Below are 25,088 nucleotides of genomic sequence, written 5' to 3'. Positions count from 1 at the left end.
ACTCAAAAAAACAGCTTAGTTAGATGGCTGGCTTATTTCTGCTGTGACAAGTCTGGATGAGTATTTACCGTGGACTAGTGAGCGCCAAGGTGCAACTTTGGGAGTGATGTGGTGGCATCCAGTACTGTGGCCTGGTCATTTGCCCAGGGCCTTCGGGCACTCTCACAGTATTCTTTCTGTGATTCCAGGCTATGCTGGTCTACTGGCACTCTCAGCACTTTCAGACTTCCTCTGTGAAGCATTTAGGAGCTTCTGGGGACACGGCAGGACATGTATAGGCCATGAGCAGCCAGGAGATGTGCCTCAGGTTTTATGTGGCCGTTATATACCCCCACTTGCACACCGTGGTTCCCATGCCATGTTGGATATGGTACTGAGTGAAAGGCAGGGCTCTCCCAGGCCAGGGCCCTCCCCAACACTCTTCTAATGAGTCCCTAGGTCCAAAGTCCTTGGTCTTAATAATTTCTGGTTCAATATTTCTGAATGCCCTTTTGTCACATGAAGGCCATGAAAAGATGCTCAACATTGCTAATTATTACAGAAATGCAAATCAAAACCAGAGTGAGGTATCACCTCACACCAGCTAGAACAGTCATCATGAAAATGTCTATGAAAAATAAATGATGGACAGGATGTAGAAAAAGGGAATGCTCCGACACTGTTGGTGGGAATGTAAATTGGTATAGCCACTATGGAGAACAGTATGGAGGTTCCTTAAAAAACTAAAAATAGAGCTACTATATTACCTAGAAATTCCACTCCTGGGCATGTATCTGGAAAAAATGTGGTTTGAAAAGATACATGTCAGTTCAGCTCAGTCGCTCAGTCATATTCGACTCTTTGTGACCCCAAGATACATGTACCCCAATGTTTATTGCAGCACTATTTACAACAGCCAGGACATGGAAGCAACCTAAATGCCCATTGTCAGAGGAATGGATGAAGATGTGGTACATGTACACGATGAAACGTTACTCAGCCATAAAGGAATGAAATAATGCCATTTGCAGCAACATGGATGGATCTAGACATTTTCATACTAAGTGAAGTAAGTCAGACAGAAAAATACAAATATATGAACATCACTTACTTGTGGAATAAAAAAAAAAAATGATACAAATGAACTTATTGACAAAACAAGAACAGACTCACAGTCTTTGAAAACCAACTTATGGTTACCAAAGGAGAAATGTGGGGTAAATTAGGAATTGGGGATTAACATATACACACTACTATATATAAAACAGATAATCAACAAGGACCTACTGTATAGCACAGGGAACTCTATTCAGTATTCTGTAATAATCTGTACGGGAAAAAAATCTGAAAAAGAATGGATATATGTGTCAGTATAATGGAAGAAAGTGGTTATATACCTGAAACTAATATAACAGTGTAGATCAACTACACTCCAATATAAAATACAAATTTTAAAAAGAAAATAATTATAGGCAAACAAACAAACAGATAAATGCCCTTCTCTCTCTCATGTCCCACCTTTACCTGCAGTCCTTCTGCTGTCTCCAAGCAGAAACCTGGAGGAAAGAGGAGAGAGACATCTTCCAGGGGTCACTCTTCTTATTTCTTGTCTTTTGAGATAATGCTCAAGACTGAAAGGAGAAGTTGCTTCCAATTTAACCTTTCTGCCTCTACTGACTGTGCCTTACACAAACTGTATAGGCTGGCTTTTGAAATATTCAGAGGGGAGATTGAGGAATTTAGGAAGTCCTTTTCTCCCTCTTATAAAACCTGGCTCTCTCAATTACTGTCTTCCTAAAAAAGTTAAGAAAGCCTGCTTTGAGACCTCAAGCTAATCAAAGGCTATTTTATTTTACAGTATTTCCCCTACCATGGCATGGTAAATATCATGGCTTGACTTTGGAAGTGCAAGAACACAAATGAACATGCTTGTATGGGGACATTACAATGGAGTGATTTAGTATTTCTCAAATATTATCCCTACTACACATAACCTGTTCCCAGTTTGCTTTTTCATCTTGTCCTCATTTCCTGCTATGCTCCATCTGCTACACAAACCCGGTTCTTTAGACACCATAAATTTCTTATCATTTTCTGAACACAGCTGCTGCTAAGTCGCTTCAGTCGTGTCCGACTCTGTGCGACCCCATAGACGGCAGCCCACCCGGCTCTGCCGTCCCCTGGATTCTCCAGGCAAGAACACTGGAGTGGGTTGCCATTTCCTTCTCCAATGCATGAAAGTGAAAAGTGAAAGTGAAGTCGCTCAGTCATGTCCGACTCTTATCGACCCCATGGACTGCAGCCTACCAGGCTCCTCCATATAGGGGATTTTCGAGGCAAGAGTACTGGAGTGGGGTGCCATTGCCTTCTCTGTCTGAACACAACATACTCCATGAATTAGCACAGCTGTTTATTTTGCCTAGAACATCATTCCCTGATGCACTCTGCCTGGCAAAGTCTTTTTTATCCTTCCAGATTTAGTTCAAATGTCATCTCCCAGAGAAGTCTCCTTCGACCAGCTTGTACTCCATAATGTCAAAGCAGTATGTGAACATCACACACTGTAGCATCATCACAGTACTTTTTTTTTTTTTTTAACCACTAGTTTGTTCAGCAATCAGTGGCAGGGGCAGAGTTTTACACATCTCTTTACCAATAGACCCTATTACTCTGGTTAAATATATTTCTTCTGTTATTATTTAAATTAGACAGGAGAACAAATTTAGTACTTTATAGGAAAAGGTTTCCCAAGTGGCTCAGTGGTTAAAAAAAATTTGCCAGCTAATGCAGGAGACACAGGAGATGTGAGTTTGAGCCCTGGGTGAGGAAGATCCCCTGAAGAAGTAAATGGCAACTCACTCCAGTATGCTTGCCTGGGAAATTCCATGGACAGAGGAGCCTGGTAGGCTCTATGGGGTCACAAAGAGTTGGACATGATGGAGTGACTGAGCAAAGATAAGAAAAGGAAAAGGTTATTGAATTTCTATAGTGATGCAATTTCCCCTTTAATTTGCTACATAAAAATGTAAAAGCAAGAAAGAGGAAGAACAAAGCTAGTTTAATAAATCTGAAATTCTTACTTAACCCTTTTCTATTTTTTATACAAATATATGAAGGATAAAGAATTCATGTTAAAAAAATTGTGGTGGATTTTTTAAAGCCCAAAATTTTATACAAACTTCAAAAAGAATTATAAATTAATGTTTTAAAAATCCTACCCATTCTGTTCTACATTAATAAACAATCAGAGTGTTTTAAATAAAATATTCCAATCAGGCTTCAGTGAATGAATAAGCTGAACTAGAGAAAGAAAGATCAAGATAGCAACTAATTGTACATTTTAAACATCAATTAACAACACAAAACAGGTTTTTGTTTTATGAAAAGCAAGTCAGATAACGAGCTTGTGGAATTATGTCCTATCTTCTTTCCTTCATTTCCTTCCTTCATGGTGAATTAAAAGCAGGATTTGTCAACACTAGTAGGGAGATGTATACATGTAAAAGTCACCACTCAGGGGAAGGCTGTGTTCTCAAGAGGCTAAAGCAGGAGCTCAAAAACTTTGCCTTTTCTTTAATGCCTTGTGCTGTTTTGTTCGATCAAAACATGTTTGCTTTAACCTACTCCCAGTTGTAGCCTTGTGGCGTTGATTTTCCTATTTCAGCTTCAGAATCAGAATATACTGCATCTTTACCTTTGCAAAACTCAGCAACTGTAAAAATGCAATGTGAGTGTGTGAGTGTGAAAGTCGCTCAGTTGTGTCCAACTCAGTGCGACCCCGTGAAATTCTCCAGTCCATGGGATTCTCCAGGCCAGAATATTGGAGTGGGTAACCTTTCCCTTCTTCAGGGGAATCTTCCCAACCTGGGGACAAACGCAGGTCTTCTGTATTGCAGGCGGATTCTTTACGAGCTGATACACAAGGAAAGTCCTTGATATTGGATTGTAAAAATGCAATGGTTTCTTTAAAAGATGTGAGGGCATGTCTGTGACATATTTAGGTTTTTAGTAGGGATGTGTGGTGAGTTCAACAGTGTTCTCCCCAAATTCTAGTCCATCCAGAGCCTCAGAGTGGAAGTTTATTTGAAAATAGGGTCTTTGAAGAATGTAATTAGTTAAGGATTTTGAGATAAGGTCATATTGGGTTAGACAGGACCCTAAATCCAATCAAGTGTCTTTAGAAGAAGTGAAAAGGCATAGAGACACGCACAGAATGCTGTGTGAAAACAGAGAAAGAGAGTAGAACAATGCAGCTAAAAGCCAAGGAAGGCCGAGGATTGCTGATAACTACCAGAGCCTGGGAGAAGCAAGAAAGATTTTTCCCGGAGCCTTCAGAGGGGGCGTGACTCTGTAGACACCTTGATTATGGGCTTCTGGCCTCCAAAACTGTGACAGAAAAAATATCTCTTGTTTTAAGTCACCAAGTTTATGGTAATTTCATAGCGGCTCTAGGAAACTAACATACAGTATATAATTCTTAGCTCATACTTTATCTTAGAAAGCAAAGAGACCAGAGATTTAGTGGGGAGAAGAGTCCTTCCTTCTCTGAACTTTCCCATCACTGTTTGCAACAATATAATAATCCTCCTGCTTCTCTTCCTCCTATTGGTAACTGATCTATGGATGCCTGTCCCCCGGGAAATTAAGGAGTCCTTGCAAAGAATCCATGAAGCCGTGCTGAATTAGATAGTAACTGAGAACTGAATAAATGGGTTTCCTCCAGTTTTGCTCAACTATTTCCAAAAATGTGTAGATGCTATAGTCATAAACACTGTGTACAGTAGGGTAGACGGTATAGACTATGCACTGCACAACCCTTAGGGCAGCATTCATATCAGCGGCAATATGCAGAAGAGTCAGACTATATCCTGTGGAAACAGACATATGCTATTGTGATTCATACGATACAATTTCATCTAAAAGCATTATTGAGTTAATGCCAGTTGTTTGTGATTAGGTATTTCTCTCCATCATTAGATTTTTAAGTTAGAACTACTATCCTGTAGGTGGCTATGACTTTCTTAAAAAAAATGTCCTTACATAAAAATATACATATATATTTGTAAGCTTTCCTGCCCTAATAACTAAGCCAGTTGCCTGAGAGTTTCTTTTATCTTTCATTCTTATTTTTCATCCATGTCAGTTGTAAAGCTCTATCCATTTCTCCTTTAGAATATTTCTTAGATGCTATCTGCTTCTACATAATAACTACTTTACTTCGGGCAGTGAGGACCTCTAACAGCTATAACCAGATTCCTATATCCTCCTGTTAATTTGTGACAGAACTGCAGATTAATCTTTGAGAAGATGATTTTTTATTATGTTCAACCCTCTGATCAGGAAATTTCACTGACTTCCTTGACTTGTATTAATAGAATTAAATCCAAGTTTCTTAGACTTTCATTCAAACCTCTGTTAATTTATTCTATCTGATCTCTCTTCTCACCACTTCCTATCACTGTTCTTTTTAAGTTGGTGAATTGACTTTATAATGATATTAAACAGCTGTAGTGAAATTTTGATTTCTTTCTATTGCTTTCTTCTTCTATCTTTTGACAGTCACAACTTCAAAAGAAGCTCCAGAAGAATATACATGAGGCATATAGAGGAAAAGACATGCTCACAATCATGTTTTTGTGTTTATTTTTAGTTTCAGAGACCCTGTTTCATAAAGGTTGTTGTTGCTGTTTAGTTGCTAAATTGTGTATGATTCTTTGCCATCCCATGGCCTGTATGGCCTGCTAGGTGCCTCTATCCATGGGATTTTCCAGACGAGAATATTGGAGTGGCTTTCTATTTCCTCCTCCAGGGGATTTTCCCAATCCAGAGACCGAACCCATGTCTCCTGCACTTGTGGGCAGATTCTTTACCACTGAGCCACCAGGGAAGCCCTTCATAAAACTTGTAAATAAAAAAAACTAAATTTAATGTCTAACAATAATGTCTAAAATAATTATTCTCTGTTGAGCTGATAGTATAACTATTAAGCAAGCAAGAAATTGATGAGTTTTTATTATTAATCATCAATAATTATATTTCATCACATATAGGTTACAAGGCAGGCAGTTAAAATTAGATTTTAAGAAACTTTCCATCCACATGTCAAATACATATATCTTGTTTAAGAACCTATCTTTTAATTGTTAAAAATATTTATACTTCTTATGCAATAATATTATTAAAATTTAAATAGAATTATTATTAATTCCTGACAAACATCATGCTAGCAAGTAAAATTGCAGTGTTTTCCTTTTACATCTTAGATAAAATAGATCTTCATATTTTTGGATAAAATAGATAAAATATCTTCATATTTCATTAGCAGTCCTTCTAAAACTGACTGAATATTTATTAAAGTTCCATTGCTAATATATCATATTTTATACATTAATGGTAAGGATTATCATATATGAAATATTATTCATTGTAGACAGTAGATAGCATCATTATTATTAAATATATGAAACTTCATATATTATTAGGGTTCCAGAAAAACATCTGCTTTATTGACTATGCCAAAGCCTTTGACTGTGTGGATCACAACAAACTGTGGAAAATTCTTCAAGAGATGAGAATACCAGACCATCTTACCTGCCACTTGAGAAATGTGCATGCAGGTCAAGAAGCAACAGTTAGAACTGGACATGGTAAAACAGACTGATTCCAAATAGGAAAAGGAGTACGTCAAGGCTGTATATTGTCACCCTGCTTATCTAACTTATATGCAGAGTATATCATGCGAAATGCCAGGCTGGATGAAGCACAAGCTGTATTCAAGATTGCTGGGAGAAATATCAATATTCTCAGATATGCAGATGATACCAGCCTTATGGCAGAAAGCAAAGAGGAACTGAAGAGCCTCTTGATGAAAGTGAAAGAGGAGAGTGAAAAAGCTGGCTTAAATTCAACATTCAAAAAACAAAGATCATGGCATCCGGTCCCATCACCTCATGGCAAATAGATGGAGAAACAATGGAAACAGTGAGAAACTTTATTTTCTTGGGCTCCAAAATCACTGCAGATGGTGACTGCAGCCACGAACTTAAAAGACACTCGCTCCTTGGAAGAAAAGCTATAATAAACCTAGACAGTGTATTAAAAAACCGAGACATTACTTTGCTGACAAAGGTCGGTCTAGTCAAAGCTATGGGTTTTCCAGTGGTCATGTATGGATGTGAGACTTGGACTACAAAGAAAGCTGAGTGCTGAAGAATTGATGCTTTTGAACTATGGTGTTAGAGAAGACTCTTGAGAATCCTCTGGACTGCAAGGAGATCCAACCCGTCCATCCTAAAGGAAATCAGTCCTTAATATTCATTGGAAGGACTGATGCTGAAGCTGAAACTCCAATACTTTGGCCACCTGATGCAAAGAACTGACTCATTGGAAAAGACCCTGATGCTGAGAAAGACTGAAGGCAGGAGAAGAAGGTGATGACAAAGGATGAGATGGTTGTATGGCACCACCAACACAATGGACATGATTTTGAACAAGCTCTGGGAGTTGGTGATGGACAGGGAAGCCTGGCGTGCTGCAGTCCATGGGGTCGCAAAGAGTCGGACATTTCTGAGTGACTGTACTGAACCGAACTGATGTGAAGGTATATGAAACTTAATATGCTATTTAGTACAAATAATTTCTTATTTTATACAAATAAAAAATCCCAAGAAATACACCACATGTTAGTCATATGTGGCAGGTCCACAACATATTTCAAAAGCATAGGAGATAATCCTACTGTATAGCACAGGGAACTCTACTTGATGCTATGTGGCAGCCTGGATGGGAGGGGAGTGTGGGGGAGAATGGATACACGTATATGTATGGATAAGTTCTTTTACTGTGCGCCTGAAACTACCACATGGTTAATCGGCTATATTCCAACGCAAAATAAAAAGTTAAAAAAAAAGAGCGTAGGAGGTAGATGGGTTCTATGTAGAACCTGAACATACTCTGGCAAAAAAAAGAGTAAGATTTTGTGATGAAAGGCAATAACGAAAGGGTAGATCATGAAGTAGAGAAGGCACTGCTACAATCTGTTCAAATGTTCAAAACTGGAAGGCAACGAGTGGATCACTAGGTGTAATGATGCTCTGGAATGTCATTATCTGACAGGGCCCAGCAAACCACAATAATGATGGCATAGCAATCTTTTCTTTCCAGAAAGCTTTTGATCCAGGCCATTGAAGAATTTGTTTTTCATGGTAATATCTCTAATTCTGTAATTAAAATATCAAGTAAGGATTTCACCAAATTAGCTTTCCAGACAGTTTTATAGAATCTCATTTGTCTTTAAGGAGTAGGGTACCTGAATAATTATTTTAATATGGTCTTAATATAATTACTGGAAAAAATAATAAGTGTGTTTTGGCTGTAGCAAACCACATTTATTAATTGGAATTGCAATACTACCACTGACATTGGAAGAGTAGGAAAAAAAATGCTATTTAGGCTAGTTCTGTTTCTTTTTCCCCCTTTAGTGTTTATCCACTTGGAGCTGAAGCAAGTATAAAGGCCAAATGGGAATCTGACAGTTACTCAGCCAGAAGATGTCAACAAATCAGGAAGTTTTAATCTAGAAAACTCTGCTCAGAAATAGATGTGAGTTATAAAGGTAAAAAATAAAGGTTAGGAAAAGCATGAAATGAATTGGACATCAAAAAACTGACATGTATGTCTATATACACTGTTTTATTCCTTGTGAAAATGTCAGGAATGTCATCATTTATTACTGGCTATGTGTTAACAATTCAGGGTAAACCATCATAGTATCAGAAATGAAAGGTATTCAACACAGACTTGAAAGGTGGGAGTAAATGGCCAAGAAAGCGGTCTTTAAAAATGGTGAGGGGAAACCAACCATGGGGGCGGAGGGTCTGAAATAGATAGATAAAAAATTCTGCATTGCAAACTACATATGGCTCAAGTCAATCTGAAATAATACTCCCTCATATTCTCTAGACTTTGTGGCACATTGAAGGCTGGGAAGGAAACAATTACCAATTTCACTTGCTGTTTTGTAATTGTTATGTTTGTTGTATGGTGTGAGTAAAAATGAGCTAGGTATGTGTCTGTTCACCCAGCCTTAAACCATAAAAGATCCATAGTAATCTTACAATTTTATAATAAATGCGTGACAACAACAATAACAACCAGTTTTTTATCTTTAACCCTAAATTAGATCTAATACAATTATTGAGCATCTTAATGAAGTCAATTTTATTAAATATTACTTTTTTTTAAACAATATCTTGGGCCATCTTCCCTGGTGGCTCAATTGGTAAAGAAACCACCTGCAATGCGGGAGACCTGGGTTTAATCCCTGGGTCAGGAAGATCCCCTTGAGAAGGGAATGGCTACCCACTCCAGTATTCTTGCCTAGAGAATTTCATGGACAGAGGAGCCCTATGGGCTATAGTCCACAGGATTGCAAAGCATCAGACAGTACTGAGTGACTAACACTTTTCCTAAGTGATAATGTTACTTATTCTTCAAGTTTATGAAGTTTTGGTCTGATCTTCTTTCAGGTTTGGGTGCCAGTTAAGCAAGCAGATGAACCACAGGTTAGATCATATGAAGTGCTTACTTGGAGAGCTAGGAGAAACAAGAGCCAGACAAAATGCAAATAGAGTCAGAGAATTGAGAATAAAAACCAGGAAAACCAAATTTGTTATCATTTCCTACACTAGGAATGTAGGGAGACAGGCCTGGAAGACAGGAGTTCAAAGCTGGTGTTCTAGAATATTGTGTTTTTTGTTTTTTATTTTAAATTATTAGGAATATTATAGAAAATATACATATGATAAAAAACTTAAATGAGTACATAGAGATATGAAATGAAATATAAAATCTCCTAACTCACTTACTTTCAATTCTAGTCTCTAGAGATAACCATTGTTAACAGTTTCTCATGTATCCGTCCAGACTTTTCTATCCATATACTAGTAAAAACAATTTCTACTTTGAGAATTACCATTATATTTATTATGAAATTATATTAAAATATAAATGTAAGGAATATAATACCTTAAAAAAGCAGAGTCACCCTATATGTGTTATATATATATGAAAAAAAATATATATATACACACATACATAAAATAAAGTTCTAAAAATCAAGCAGGCAAGTAAAAGGAATTAGTAATCACTAGTAATCATCTTGTATTATGTTCAGTGACAAGTAGAAGGAACAAATCAGTTAATTAGAAGCAGATACATAGAGCATGAGGGCTTCTCAGGTGGCGCTAGTGGCTTGGCAATGCAGGAGACTAAGTTTGGTCCCTGCGTCAGGAAGATCCCCTTGCAGGAGGGCATGGCAACACACTCCGGTATCCTGGCCTGGAGAAACCCATGGACGGAGGAGCCTGGCGGGCTATAGTCCATGGGGTTGCAAAGGGTCAGACATGACTGAAGCAACTTAGCACATGCACACGCACATAGAGAACGAATATCCTTAGAGCAAACACACATATAGCTTTTTAATTCTTTTACATAACAAGGAATTATACTATAAGCTGCTTTTGTTTTTAACTTTATTCTTTAAACTAACAATTATTTTGGAGATCTTTCCATGTGGGTCTATTTAGATTCTATTATATGGATTTGCTATAATTTACACAACCATTCCTGGGCTTCTCAGGTAGCGCTAGTGGTAAAGAACCTGCCTGCCAATGCAGGAGACATAAGAGATGTGGATTTGATCCCTGGGTCGGGAAGATCCCCTGGAGTAGGGCATGGCAACCCACCCCAGTATTCTTGCCTGCAGAATTCTATGAACAGAGGAGCCTGGCAGGCTATGGTCCATGGGGTTGCAAAGAGTCAGACATGACTAAAAAGACTCAGCACCGATACACGCACGCACAGACCCAATCCAATGCTATTGAACATGGATTGAGTTTTTAGTATTTCAAACAGTGCTGCAAGAAGTAATTTTATAATATGACTTTTTACATTTGTGGAGTAGATCTATGTGTTAAATTCCTTTTAAATGCAGTTACTGCCCCAATTTTTAAATTTTAATAGGCATTAACAAATTGTCTTCTAATGAAGTTGTACAAATTTACATCCATTAAAAGCAGATGAATGTTCCTTTTCCACTCAAGATTCACTCTCACTGGATGTTTCAACTTTTTAATCTTTGCTGATATCCTAGGCTACGGTTTTTCCAGTGGTCATGTATGGATGTGAGTTGGACTGTGAAGAAAGCTGAGCTGAAGAATTGATGCTTTTGAACTGTGGTGTTGGAGAAGACTCTTGAGAGTCCCTTGGACTGCAAGGAGATCCAACCAGTCCATTCTGAAGGTGATCAGCCCTGGGATTTCTTTGGAGGGAATGATGCTAAAGCTGAAACTCCAGTACTTTGGCCACCTCATGAGAAGAGTTGACTCATTGGAAAAGACCCTGTTGCTGGGAGGGATTGGGGGCAGGAGGAAAAGGGGATGACAGAGGATGAGATGGCTGGATGGCATCACTGACTCGATGGACGTGAGTCTGAGTGAACTGTGGGAGTTGGTGATGGACAGGGAGGCCTGGCGTGCTGTGATTCATGGGGTCATAAAGAGTCAGACACGACTGAGTGACTGAACTGAACTGAACTGAACTGAATATCCTAGGTGGAAAAAAAATGGTATATCAATTTTTTAAACTCCTTTCAATTAATTACAACTGAAATTGATAATTTTTTCATAAGATTTTTAGTTATTTTTATCCCTTTTTTCTATTAATATAAGATAGATTACATCAGTCTTCTCTAAAAACCCTCCTTTCATTTTCCGTTTTATCCAAAGTAAAATTGGAAGTTCTTACCATGGCCTAGGCTTCCCAGGTGACTCAGTGGGTGTAGAACCTACTTGCAATCCAGGAGACGCTGGAGATATGGGTTTGATTCCTGGGTTGGGAAGATCCCTTGGAGAAGGGCATGGCAACCCACTCCAGTTTTCTTGCCTGGAGAATCCCATGGACAGAGGAGCCTGCCGAGCTACAGTCCCCAGGTCAAAAAGAGTTGGACACAACTGAAGTGACTGAGCATGCACCACGGCCTACAAGATTCTAAGAGATCTGCCTCCTGTCTTCCTCTCTGACCTTGTCTATCAACCCCACTCTCTCTGTCTCCCTCTGCTCCAACTGGTGGCCTTCTTGCTATTCTTCACCAAGGCCAGACGTGTTCAGCTTTCAGAATCTTTGCTCTTACTATTCACTCTGCCTGGAATTCTTTTTCCGCTAATAAAACAGGATGATTTCCTCATTTCAAGTTGCTGCTCAGATGTCATCTTTTCAGAGAGCTCTTACCCTACTACCCCACTGAAAGAAGCACCTGCCTCTCTTCATCCAACTTTATTTTCCTTTATAATTTTTCCTAATATTCTACCTGGCATTTATACATACTGGTGTTTGTCAACAGGGGCAGAGGCATTTGACAAAGTCTAGAAGCAATTTTGGTTTTCACAACTGGGGAGAAGGAGCTGCTACTGCTGGCATGTAGTGGGTAGAGGCCAGAGAGGTTATTACACATCCTACAATGTACAGGACAGTCCCTGACATAAAGAGCTATCTCGCCCAGAATGTCAATACCACAAAGGTTGAGAAACTCTGACATTTATTGGTTTCTTGTCTGTCAACCCTCTACTAGCAGAGAGGATACTTAATAACTAGAAAGGGTATGAGTTCTGGTCAGTCAGATAGGGCATCAGTCATAAGCAACTAGTCTAGCCCTACAAGGATTTACCAGCTGAGCATCAGGCCGACCTACTAGAATTAAGACTCATTAAGGAGATTATGTTTTATGCTTGCATCATTTCTTTGTTAAATAAAATATGTTAAATCTATTTATAAGTCTATGACATATATACTCTATGTCAATTTTTGTTTATGTGGTTGCTTTTTAAAAATTGATTGGCAAGTGTTTTTTGTATATTAAAGAAATCAGAATTTTACTGATATATATTACAATTTTTCTCCAGTTAGTTGGTTGTATTTTATCTTATTTGAAGTATTTGTTTTGTCTTGCACGAGTCCTTAGTTTTTATCTAGTCAAATATATTAATATATTCCTTAATGATTTCCAGATTTTCAATGTTCCCATAAAAGACTCCTACTCTAAAATTATTTTTTGTTTCATTTTTTTAGTTTTTATGATTTTATTTTACAATAAATATTTACATATTTGAAAATTAAAAAAAAACTTTCTAAATTGTTCTCCCAGTTGTTCCAGCATCACTTACTGAATAAGCCATTTCCCTCAATAATTTGAAAACGTTTATGTATTATGTGGCTTCCCAAGTGGTTCAGTGATAAAGCATCTGCCTGTGATGCAGGAGACGTGGGTTCGATCCCTGGCTTGGGAAGATCCCCTGGAGAAGGAAATAGCAACCCACCCCAATATTCTTGCCTGGGAAATCCCATGGATAGAGGAGCCTGGCAGGCTACAGTCCATGGGGTAGCAAAGGAGTTGGACATAATTTGGCAACTAAATAGTAAAAGCAGCATTTATTATATACTAAATACCTTTTTGTTTGGAGGTTTATTTTTAAAATCTCTTTTGTTTCACAGAATTTTACTTGGCTAATAATAACATTCCTTAATATTGAAATTTTACATAATTAATATCTGGTAGGTATATTTCCTCCACATAAATTTTCTTTTGCAGATATTTTCTGGCTGTACTCATTTATTTTTCTAGATGAACTCTACTATTATTTTTGCAAGTTCAAAAGAAAACAAGAAATCTCTTTGGGATTCTGTTTGGGATGATACTGAATTACCTTACTAATCTTTGGAGAAATTTCATGTTTGTATTAGTATTATTTTTAAGTTGGTTTTTATTCTGTATTGGGGTATAGTCGATTTACAGCGTTGTGTGAGTTTCAGGTATACAGCAAAGTGGTTCAGTTCTATACACACATATTAATATAGCCATTCTTTTTCCAGTTCTTTTCACATATAGGCTACTGCAGAATAGTGAGTAGAGTTCCCTGTGCTACACAGTAGGTCCTTCATGTTTGTGTTATTGAGTGTTTCTATGCTGAATCAAAGTATAGTTGACTTTTGAATAACCTACTTTGTTGGGGTGCTGATCCTCTAAGCAGTGCAAAATCCAAGTGTAACTTATAGTCCGTCCTTTGCATCTGCAATTCCACATCCTTAGATTCCAAAAACTGCAGAGCATATAGTACAGTAGGATTTATTATTGAAAAAAAAATCAGTGTATAAGTGGATCTGGGTAGTCTGAACTCTTATTGTTCAAGAGCCAACTGTACATTTATGTATATTTTTTATACCCCACAATTTTTCCTAAGTAGACCTTGTATTTTATTTTAAAAACCTGATTTTATAAGATGGGATACTTTCTTTCATTTTATTTCCTAACTTATTTTTGTCCAAAGGTTTGTTTTCTCATTAGGTGCCAGCCACATAAGAAGTGCAAGTGTGAATCTGGTTTGAACAGAAATAAGACAAACAACTTCAAGTTCTGGGCTATACCTGGTTTTGTTTTTGTTTCAGTCTTCTCCTACTTGCCCCCATCCATTCTAAAACTGAGAATGGCCATTTTATTATTCAATCAGTCTCAGCATCTTTCTCAGAAAGTCAGCTGCCTATTGTTCACTCAAGCACTCTGGGATTTGTACAACAGGCTATTATACACCTAAATATTGTTTTCTTTGTTTTTAAATTGTTCCTAATATTTTGAGTTATGTGGATATTTAAAAATAAATTTATCAATTACATTTTTATTCAGTTGCATTTTCCACTGAAAAATAAATCTGTGATCTAAAGTTTTGCAATATATCCAGAGACACAGGAGTAGAGGGAGGCTGTCAAAACTCTAGAAGTAAACAGAGCTGGTTCCCAGGTGGGTCAGTGGTAAAGAACCTGTCTGCCAACATAGGAGATGCAAGAGACACGGGTTTAATCCCTGGGTCAAGAAGATTCCCTGGAGTAGGAAATGGCAACCCACTCCAGTATTCTTGCCTGGAAAATTATGTGGACAGAGGAGCCTAGTGAGCTATAGTCCATGGGGTCACAGAGTCAGACATGACTGAACGAAAGCATGAAACTCACAGCTTAATTCGCCAGCTTGGCATACTTCATTCTCATATTTGCAGGAACACCAATGTCCACCTCCTGTGGCCTCCCCGTAAGAAACTGTCCACTATGGTCAATTCAACTTCTAAAAAGATGTGAGGAGAGAGAATCAAAGTGTTTTGAGGCCTTTGAACCACAGGTATTTTGCTGTCATACTTGGTGTCTCTATTGAGCATCTGTTCTGCACAATCTGAGGAATATGAATCTGTTGTCACAGTGATGTCCTTTCTTGCCCAGAGCTCTTCAGTCCTGTACAGTTATGCCATAGCTAGGCTTCGGGTTTATACTTACACATAACCAGCAACTGATCTCCAAAGGTGATAACATGCTAGGGTGTTACTGGAAGCTCCTGAAGTACCTATTTCTCACATGTGCCATGACCAAAGCTGCTTCCCTTGGGTATTGAAGTTCTTGGGTTGACTGGATCTTAAGCACAAATCACTGAGGGAGAATTCTACTTTGAAGCCCTTGCTGCTCTTATCCAGTGAAAAATCTTGGACTGAACCACCTCAATCTGTCAGAAAACTACTAATCTCAAAAAGGAAGTTATTAAAAATCTGGTTCATTTTTTTTTCCCCCAAGCAGCTTTTTCACTAGTATGCAAAATTTCCCAAGCCTTACTCTGGAGACAGGCTCTCTGCTTCATGAAGTTGTGATGAAAAACCATCAGGTTGTGAGACTTACTCTCAAGAGAACAGGTGCCTGAACATCTTACATAACTAAGAGCAAAACAAAGGTCTCCAAGGAGACTTGCCTCAGGTACTTAAACCAAGAAATGCTGCCAGCTTGTCACTCAGTGTTCTGAATTCAGCCCACCTGAAACCCTGTTACACATGAGGCTATCAGAAAACCAAAGCATGTTAGGAGGACGTATGAGTTTGGGGAAAGAGAAATTGGAAAATTTGAGGAGAATTGCCTAAAATTTTTCTTGGTGCTTTCAGTCTGTCTTTAGGGTGTGTGGGTGAATTGGCCAGGTGTAAAAGACTGGAGACAGAAGGGACACTATATAAATATAATAAGTTTAGTATGCAAGTTGTTAAAACATCCACATAAGCTCTGTTATGATTAGAATAAAAATGTCACCTCTTTTCAACATTAACAGGATTATATTCTACCCCCACTCATTGCTTTAGGCATCTCATTTACCAACACATTTGGACATCAGATAGGCATAAATTAAATTATATAATTTATAGTGCATAAAAATCACAGAAATGCTTATTGATTTGTAAATTAGGATAATATATTTTAGCTGGTGCAGTCTTTTATCAATAAATCTTAATTGAATTTTCAAGTTAGAGCCTGCAGGGAAAATGTGCTCTAGTTTTGTTTTTCTGATTTCCAGAAACACTGAGTCCAACATTGTGAATGTTCCCTGACTAAATGTAACTGGATCGTTTTGCCACAAAGATGAATCAATTCTCTTAATTTGTTCAAATGAAAATCATTCATATATTCTAGGTCTAAGGTTTTCAACTACTCTGTAAAAGTAATTAGTTTTTCTTGTAAACTACATTTCAATCAGTTGAATATTATAAAATATTAATCTTCTTTTAAACGAATTCTCAAATATCAGCACTATTTTCTGTGCAAACATATTAAACCTTTACCTCTGGGATAAACAAAAAGATGATATATTAAAAAGACAATTCTACTTAGGGAATTTTACCAATTTTTTTTTTTTTTTTGAAAATGAAAATTGTATGCCAGAATCATCAGTGGCACAGAAAGCTAGGGGAATGATCTCAACTTTTAAAAAATAAAATTCAGTATATTAACACTTTGAATAGAAGAAAATGAAAGTAGAGGAATCACTCTGGAATTTTAGTTTTGAATGCCTCTTTCTATCTGAAATGTTCAAAGTCAAAACATACCATTTTCCTTCCATCAGTATGGTCTGTCTTCATTGTGTTCCCTCAAAAGCCAACCCTGAAACAAAGGACTTGGGTACAGATGATGTGCTAGGGGAATGATCCGCAGGCAAATCAAGGCAGCCAACTTGTGTGACAACATTAATATTCTGTTTCATCACCACACTAACTTTCTGAGGTAGATAAGTCAGTCATCACCCTCAATTTCAAGCACTTGAAGCTAACTCTCTTTAGCTGATTAAGCAGGAAAAGGAGTTTATTAAAAGGATATTGGCTGCCTCACAGAACTGCTGGAAGGCCCAGAGAACTAAACTTGAAGTTAGGTGCCTGGGAACAGATTCTGATCATCACACAGCACAGCCGTCCCAAGAGGAAACTGCTGCTCCTGTTGCTGTCTTACACAGCGTTAGGGAAGGTGCTATCAACTCCCAGCTCCCCACCTAGGCCACTTTGGTGCCAGGAAGTAGACCTTGAAAACCACAGAGAAACTGCATGTCCTGGGAATGCTACCATCGAAAGGAGTGGCGCAGCACCCACAGCCGGATCTTAGCCCTGCAAGACTTATTTAGGACTTCTGACCTCTAGAACTTTATAAGAATAAATGTGTGTTATTTGAAGCCATTAAAGGTGGTGATTTATTAAAGCAGTGACAAAAACCCCAATACAACTCTTTTATCAGAGAGATAAGAGAGATGAGAGAAATACAGAAAGAGACACAGAGAGATCGATGAAGATGAAAACGCTGATGATTCTGATGGTGTTTCTGAAACCCTTGATTTATCTGTCTAAGCCAGCACCATTCCTGTACACTGCAGTTACTAGGTGGGGGGATCATTTGTTTTGAATACCAAATAATTTGTATTGTATTTCTACCATCTAAAACTGAAACTCTTAAAGATACAAGATAGCAATCTTATTTTCAAATTTCTAACTTGTAAAGTGTAAGGAAAATGAGAGCGCAGAACCAAGTTTCTTTGTTGTCATCCACACAGGTGAAGTGAATTTCTTGAAAGAAGAATGCTTTCTGAATATATTAATGTACATTAACCAAGCACACTCAGATGGAGACAGTATTACAGGTAAAAAATGTTCAAAAAATCTCTGAAGACAAAAGAAAGTAAAGTCACTGCTTTGGTTAGTCACTGTTGAGTGTAAACTTAATTATTATATTGGGATAAAATAGCAAGCATTTAGCTTTTGAATCACTGAAGTTCATTGGTTTCAAAAGTGAAGTTGTCATCTTGGCCAAACACAAATTTTGTGCTTGATTTAGGAGAATCAATTTCCCAGAAATATTCTGATCATGCAGAATTTAAAAAGGAACAATACCTAGATCTTCCAGCAGTATGGTTAAATGTAGCCTAACATCTGATAAACAGCGTGAGAAGTGCTGTGCAGTCGCTTCAGTCGTGTCTGACTCTTTGGAATGCTATGGACTGTAGCCCACCAGGCTCCTCTGTCCATGGAATTCTCTGGGCAAGAATACTGGAGTGAGTTGCCATTTCCTTCGCCAGCAGATCCTGCCAACCCAGGGTTTGAACCTGCATCTGATTCGTCTCCTGCATTGGCAGGCAGGTTCTTTACCACTAGTGCCACCTGGAAGCATACACTTTTACATTTTAGATAATATAACTTTCCTCTCATCAGTTATGTAGGACTTCTCTGGTGGCTCAGATGGTAAAGCATCTGTCTACAAGGCGGGAGACTTGGGTTTGATCCTTGCGTCAGGAAGATTCCCTGGAGAAGGAAATGGCAACCCACTCCAGTACTCTTGCCTAGAAAATCCCATGGACAGAGGAGTCTGGTGTCCATGGAGTTGCAAAGAGTCAGACACGACTGAGCGACTTCACTTTCACTTTCTTTCATCAGTTATGTAGGCAAATGCAGTTCAATCAAGGATCATAGCCACTCATACTTCAACAAAAAGTTGGTCAGTTTATGTGGGAAGTTCATCTTTATTTTTATTTTAGGAGAGACATATGGAAAAAGGAAATATTCAAAGTTGAATCAGTTTTGGTTATCAGAGGGGTAAAAAATGTTGCAACTAAATTTCCCCTGGCATTTAGACATAGGTAAAAGGGGTTTTAAGCTTGAATTTAACAAAGGTTTTAATATCATACCAATTTTACCTTCATATAATTTAGTCTTTAGAAGTTATATACCTTTTCATATTTATGTGTAGTTTATTATATGCATGACACTGTGCAAAACACTTGACTTACATCATTCCGTTTCATTGTCACAGCAACCCAGTGGAATAGGGACTGCTATTATTTTCATTTTCCCAATAAGAAAACTGAGGCTTGGAGAGATTAAGCATCTTTCCCAAGGTCATACAACTTATAAGTGGGAAAAGCAGGATAAAATATTGACAGATTCTACAAACTGTAGTATACTTCAGAGCTTACTTTCTAAACCGGTAATACCATATCAATTTCAGCTTGAACTTTTATATGCTACCTTTGTTTCATTTATATCTTTCTGGTGTTTATGCTATGTTCTGGAAACATAAATCTTTATGGAAATACCTAACAGTTTCCCTATGGATTTACTAACATGCTAGTTTTGTTAATTTAGAACTATAGGAGCAAAGATTATAAACTAGCATTTGGAAGAAATAATTTGTCATACAATGATTAAAAAAAAGGATTGACAGTTTTCTAAGACTATTGAAATATTTTTGTATATAATTGAGACTAAACAGATATTTATTATATCATCTTAAATATATAAGTTTTCCAGAGTTATTTATTAAGCTTGTTCATATATTCTAAATATAAAACTCTACCTTCATGATTGCATCTCACCTTATAATTTTTTTTGTCCTTTGGCCACACCACACAGAATATGGGATATTAGTTCCCCGACGAGGGATCGAACACACACCCCTTGCAAAGGAAGCGCAGATCCTTAACCACTGGACCCCAGGGTAAATTCTGACCTCATAATTTTAAGCATCACTTATATTCAGACAACTTGCAGATTTGTATCAATATCAGTAGGCCAAACCACTTACCCTTCATCCAGTTGCTTACTGGTTTTCTTTGTTTAGCAGAGCAGCAAACACCTTAAACATTATCAAAGCAGGATTTATTATCTCTTCCTCTTGCACACATCCCTTTCCATCATAACCTCTCAATTTCTTTTTATCGTGTCAGCCCTGTTCAGTCAGTGGTACCACTATCCATCATCTATTGATTCTTTTCTTGGTTTTGAAGCATCAGAGAGTTAGGTGTCTAGGAACTAGAACCCATGAATCAAGACCTTGGGGAGAAGGTGCATAAATTGAGATGATCCCAACAGGCTGTGCTGCTTATCCCCCCACTCCCTGCCCCAGACACATGCTCACTGTGCATGGTATAGAATGAGACATCTAACAGAAATCGCTGGCCAAGAGAGTGATAAACTGAGCAGGAATTTCATCAGTTTTACAGTGCTGGAGAGACAAAATTTGGAGTTCAAGGACCATTAAAGAAAAGAGGCTATGGTAAACCCTCCAGACTTTCAGTTGAGACTCAGGAAAGGAAACACCCTGGAAATAGTACAAACTAAAAATATAGAGCTATCACAAAGGCAGAAATTCAGCTTAGGATCCATACAACCCAGGAGGACATTTAAGGTGATATATCCCTGGTGGCTCAGAGGGTAAAGCGTCTGTCTACAATGCAGGAGACCTGGGTTCGATCCCTGGGTTGGGAAGATTCCCTGGAGAAGGAAATAGCAACCCACTCCAGTACTCTTGCCTGGAAAATCTCATGGACAGAGGAGCTTGGTGCAGGCTACTGTCCATGGGATCGCAAAGAGTCGGGCACAGCTGAGCGACATCACTGTCCCTATTCTAACTGCTGACGGGGGAAAAAAAAGCGTAAATCTTTTTTGGAGAAAGAGATAGAAAGCATTATCCAGAGCTTCAAGTTAGTACTCCAAATTTTCACACACAACATAGGTATACCGGGACATGACAATAACCTAAGAGAGGGAGGGAAGAAAAAAAAAAAAAAGACAAAAGAAACAAACACATAGAGATCCATATATTGTATTTATTACATATGAACTTTAAAATAACTAAATCAAAACATTTAAGAAAAGTGTGAAAAGGTAAGGGATTTCAACTGAAACTATTTTAAAAATTCTTTAAAATTCTAGAACTAAAAATGATAGCAAGTCAAGAACTTAGCTAATGAACTCAGTGGTAGATTAGACATGACTGAAGACAGGGTTGATGAAATATAAGAAAGATCAGAAAACATTGCAGAAAAGAGCAGAAGAATTCTGGAGCTAATATATACATAATCTGAGTCCTAGAAAGGAGAGAACACAGAAATATTGGAATACATGAAGAACTAAATTTTTTAAAAATTATGAAAGATATAGTCACATAATCTAGAAGGGTTATAAACTTCAAGCAGGATAATTAAAAAAAACCCCATCTAGACACATTATTAGTCAAGCTGCTGAAAGGGAAATATAAAGAGAGAATCTTGGAGACTTCACTAGTGATCCAGTGATTAGGACTCTGCTTCCACTACAGGGATGCAGGTTCTATCCCTGATCAGAGAACTAAGATCCCACATGCCATGTAGTATGGCCAAATAAATAAATAAATACATAGAAAATTTTGAAAGTACCCAGTAGAAAAACAATAAGACTTCCCAACATAAGTGATGAAAATAACAAAAAATAGGACAGTTTCTGTAAGCAAATGAAAACAAGTATCTTAGAATTCCCAACAGGTAAAAATATCCTTCAAAAATTAAAGTAATTTAAGATGGATCATAGAACTAAGTGTAAAAGTTAAATGATAAAACTTCTAGACTAAATAATTAAAAAAAAAACTATTTTAATGGTCTTCTGGTAAGCAATTATTTCCTAAACAAAACATACTAGACACAAAAAAGAAGATTGGAAAATTGGACTTCATTGAAATAAAGAACTTATGTACATCAAAAGACACCATTAAAGAGTGAAAAGGGAAGCCAGAAGAACAGAAGAATATAAGCATAAGACATAGCCACCCAAAGACTGCTATCTAACAGAAAGGCTGTATACTACAGGGTTAGTAAGGACGTGAAGAAATTAAGTATCAAGGTTTGTGTATAGGACAGCCACTTTGGAAATCTGTTTGGTGGTATGTGTTAAATGGTCGGCTTAAAGCTCAACATTCAGAAAACGAAGATCATGGCATCCGGTCCCACCACTTCATGGGAAATAGATGGGGAAACAGTGGAAACAGTGTCAGACTTTAATTTTCTGGGCTCCAAAATCACTACAGATGGTGACTGCAGCCATGAAATTAAAAGACGCTTACTCCTTGGAAGGAAAGTTATGACCAACCTAGATAGCATATTCAAAAGCAGAGACATTACTTTGCCAACAAAGGTTCGTCTAGTCAAGGCTATGGTTTTTCCTGTGGTCATGTATGGATGTGAGAGTTGGACTGTGAAGAAGGCTGAGTGCTGAAGAATTGATGCTTTTGAACTGTGGTGTTGAAGAAGACTCTTGAGAGTCCCTTGGTCTGTAAGGAGATCCAACCAGTCCATTCTGAAGGAGATCAGCCCTGGGATTTCTTTGGAAGGAATGATGCTAAAGCTGAAACTCCAGTACTTTGGCCACCTCATGCGAAGAGTTGACTCATTGGAAAAGACTCTGATGCTGGGAGGGATTGGGGGCAGGAGAAGGGGATGACAGAGGATGAGATGGCTGGATGGCATCACTGACTCAATGGACATGAGTCTGAGTGAACTCCGGGGTTGGTGATGGACAGGGAGGCCTGGCATGCTGTGATTCATGGGGTCGCAAAGAGTTGGACATGACTGAGTGACTGATCTGATCTGATCTGATTAAATGATCAGCAGTTTCATTCCTAGTATAATGAGTGCCTATGTTCACCTAGTAAATGTACAAGAATAGTCAAAGTAGCCTTATTCATAATCTTAGTTTTCTAAAACAATCGAAATCTGCATTAATATAATGGATAAACCATCTATGGTATATTTATACAATGGAATACTATTCAGAAAACTGCTACATGCCACAAAATGAATGAATCTCATAGACACAATGTTGTGCAAAAGAAAGCAGGCACACAACAGTACGTATTGCATTATAAGTCTATTTATATGAAAATTGAAAGCAGACAAGATTAATTTGTGGTTATAAAGGTCAGCATAGTATTAGCTTTGGGGAAATATTGGTTAGGAGGGCATAATGGAGCCTCCTAGCCTGCTGGAAATTCTTCTAGAGTGCTTGATCTAGGCTGTGGCCACATGAGTGTTTACATATGTAAAGATTCATTTATCTGTAATAAATGATATTTTCAGAAAAAGAAAACTATTGAGAGACTTAATCAGTAGTAGGTGTGCATTCAAAGAAATAAAAAGGCAGAGCTTCAATTAGAAAGAAATGAGCCTCCTTAGAAGCAAGCAATGCAGGCAGAAGTAAATAGCACAGAAAGGGTCAAATGTGGGTTAACATTATAACCATTATTGTATAACAGTATAACATGTATAATAGTAAAACATTATTGTATAAAAGAATAATAGTAATGTCAAAGGACATTTGTAACCTCTAGAACTAAAATACCTGACAGCAATAGCACAAGAGAAGAGAAGGAACAGAGTGAAGTGCTCCAGAATCCTTGCGTTGTCTGGTACTTTGTAAAAACCCAGGTTTATCCATGACTTGAATAAATGAAGGATGTATGTCATAATCTCAAGAGAAGTGATGCCCAATTGAAATACAATGCAAGCTACAAATGAGCATCACATAAGTGAATCTTCAATTTCTAGCGGCTATATTAAAACAAGTAAAAATAAATGTGAAATTAATTTTAATAATATATTTCTAATCTAGTACATCTATAATTAATTATTGATGTAATATTAATAATAATTTAATTATTTATATTTAATTTAATTATTAATAATAAAATCTATAATAAAATTATTAATGAGGATCCTTAAAATAATATTAAGTCTTCAAAATCTGGTGTCTTACTTTTTATTCCACATCTCAATTTAGACTAGTCACATTTCAAGTTCTCACATGTGGCTACTAACTAATATATTGGACAGCCCAACTCTAGAGCAGTGATTCTCAAGAAGAGAGATCATGCCCCCTGGGGGATATGTGACAGTGTCTAAAGACATTTTTGATTGTCATGATTGTAGGAGCATGGGTGGTACTATTGTTATCTAGAGGGTGGAGACCATGGATGATAAAAAAAAAATCTTATACACAAACAGCCCCCTCCTATCCCATAAAGAATTCTTCAGTCCAAAATGTCAGTCACAACATGGCCGAGAAACCCTGCTCCAGAGTAACCGCTAAAATAAAATTTAAAAATTATACAACTAGTAAGATAATGGTGGGAAGGAGGAGAATTAACAGTAAAAATTATGTAACTAATTCAAGAGTAAAGAATGGAAAGAAAAAAGGAATATAGAACAGAAAGGACAAATAGCAGTTATCGCAGTAAATTTACACTAAATAAATAAATGGATTAACATTCTAATTAAAGATTAAGATTGTCAGATCAGGTAAAAGTCCCTACCTATATGTTGCAACTTTTTTTTTTTTTAACATATTAGTATGCAGAAATGTTCAAAGTACAAACTTTGGGTTTGTATAGTTACAAACTATGATTACAAAGTCCATACCTGCAGACTCTAACCAAAATAAAACTGGTATGGCTATGCTAAGATCAAAATAGATTTTAATGCAAGATGTATTACTAGAAGCATAGAAAGATATTTCATAATGAATGATACAAGAGTCCTCCATCAAAGTGATGGAAGTGATTGATTTAAAATGTCAGATGACCACATTACTTCACTGATATAAATCTTTTGGTGTCTCCCCACTGACCTTGAATAAAGCTCAGACTACAATTATAGTAGATAAGATCCTTTGTGAATCACCTGCTTTACCTCTCGTGACATTTCTTTCCACAAAGAATTTCAGTTTCCACAAAATTCATGTTCAGCCATGTTGAAGAGCATGCAATTTACTCAAAATCATCCTATTGTTTTATGCTGCCTGTGTTTTTGCTCATATTAGTCCTTTTCCCTGTAATGCTTTTCTTCATGGAAATCACCTGGAAAAGTTCTATTTATTTTTCAAAGCTGTCTTCTGTTATATCCTCGCTAAATCTTTTCT

This window comes from Bos grunniens, chromosome 6, assembly GCF_055505025.1.
Source record: "Bos grunniens cultivar Pamir isolate PY7600 chromosome 6, Bosgru_T2T1.0, whole genome shotgun sequence".
Taxonomy (NCBI): domain Eukaryota; kingdom Metazoa; phylum Chordata; class Mammalia; order Artiodactyla; family Bovidae; genus Bos; species Bos grunniens.
The sequence above is the reverse complement of the archived record's forward strand: the minus strand, read 5'-3'. Positions refer to the sequence as shown.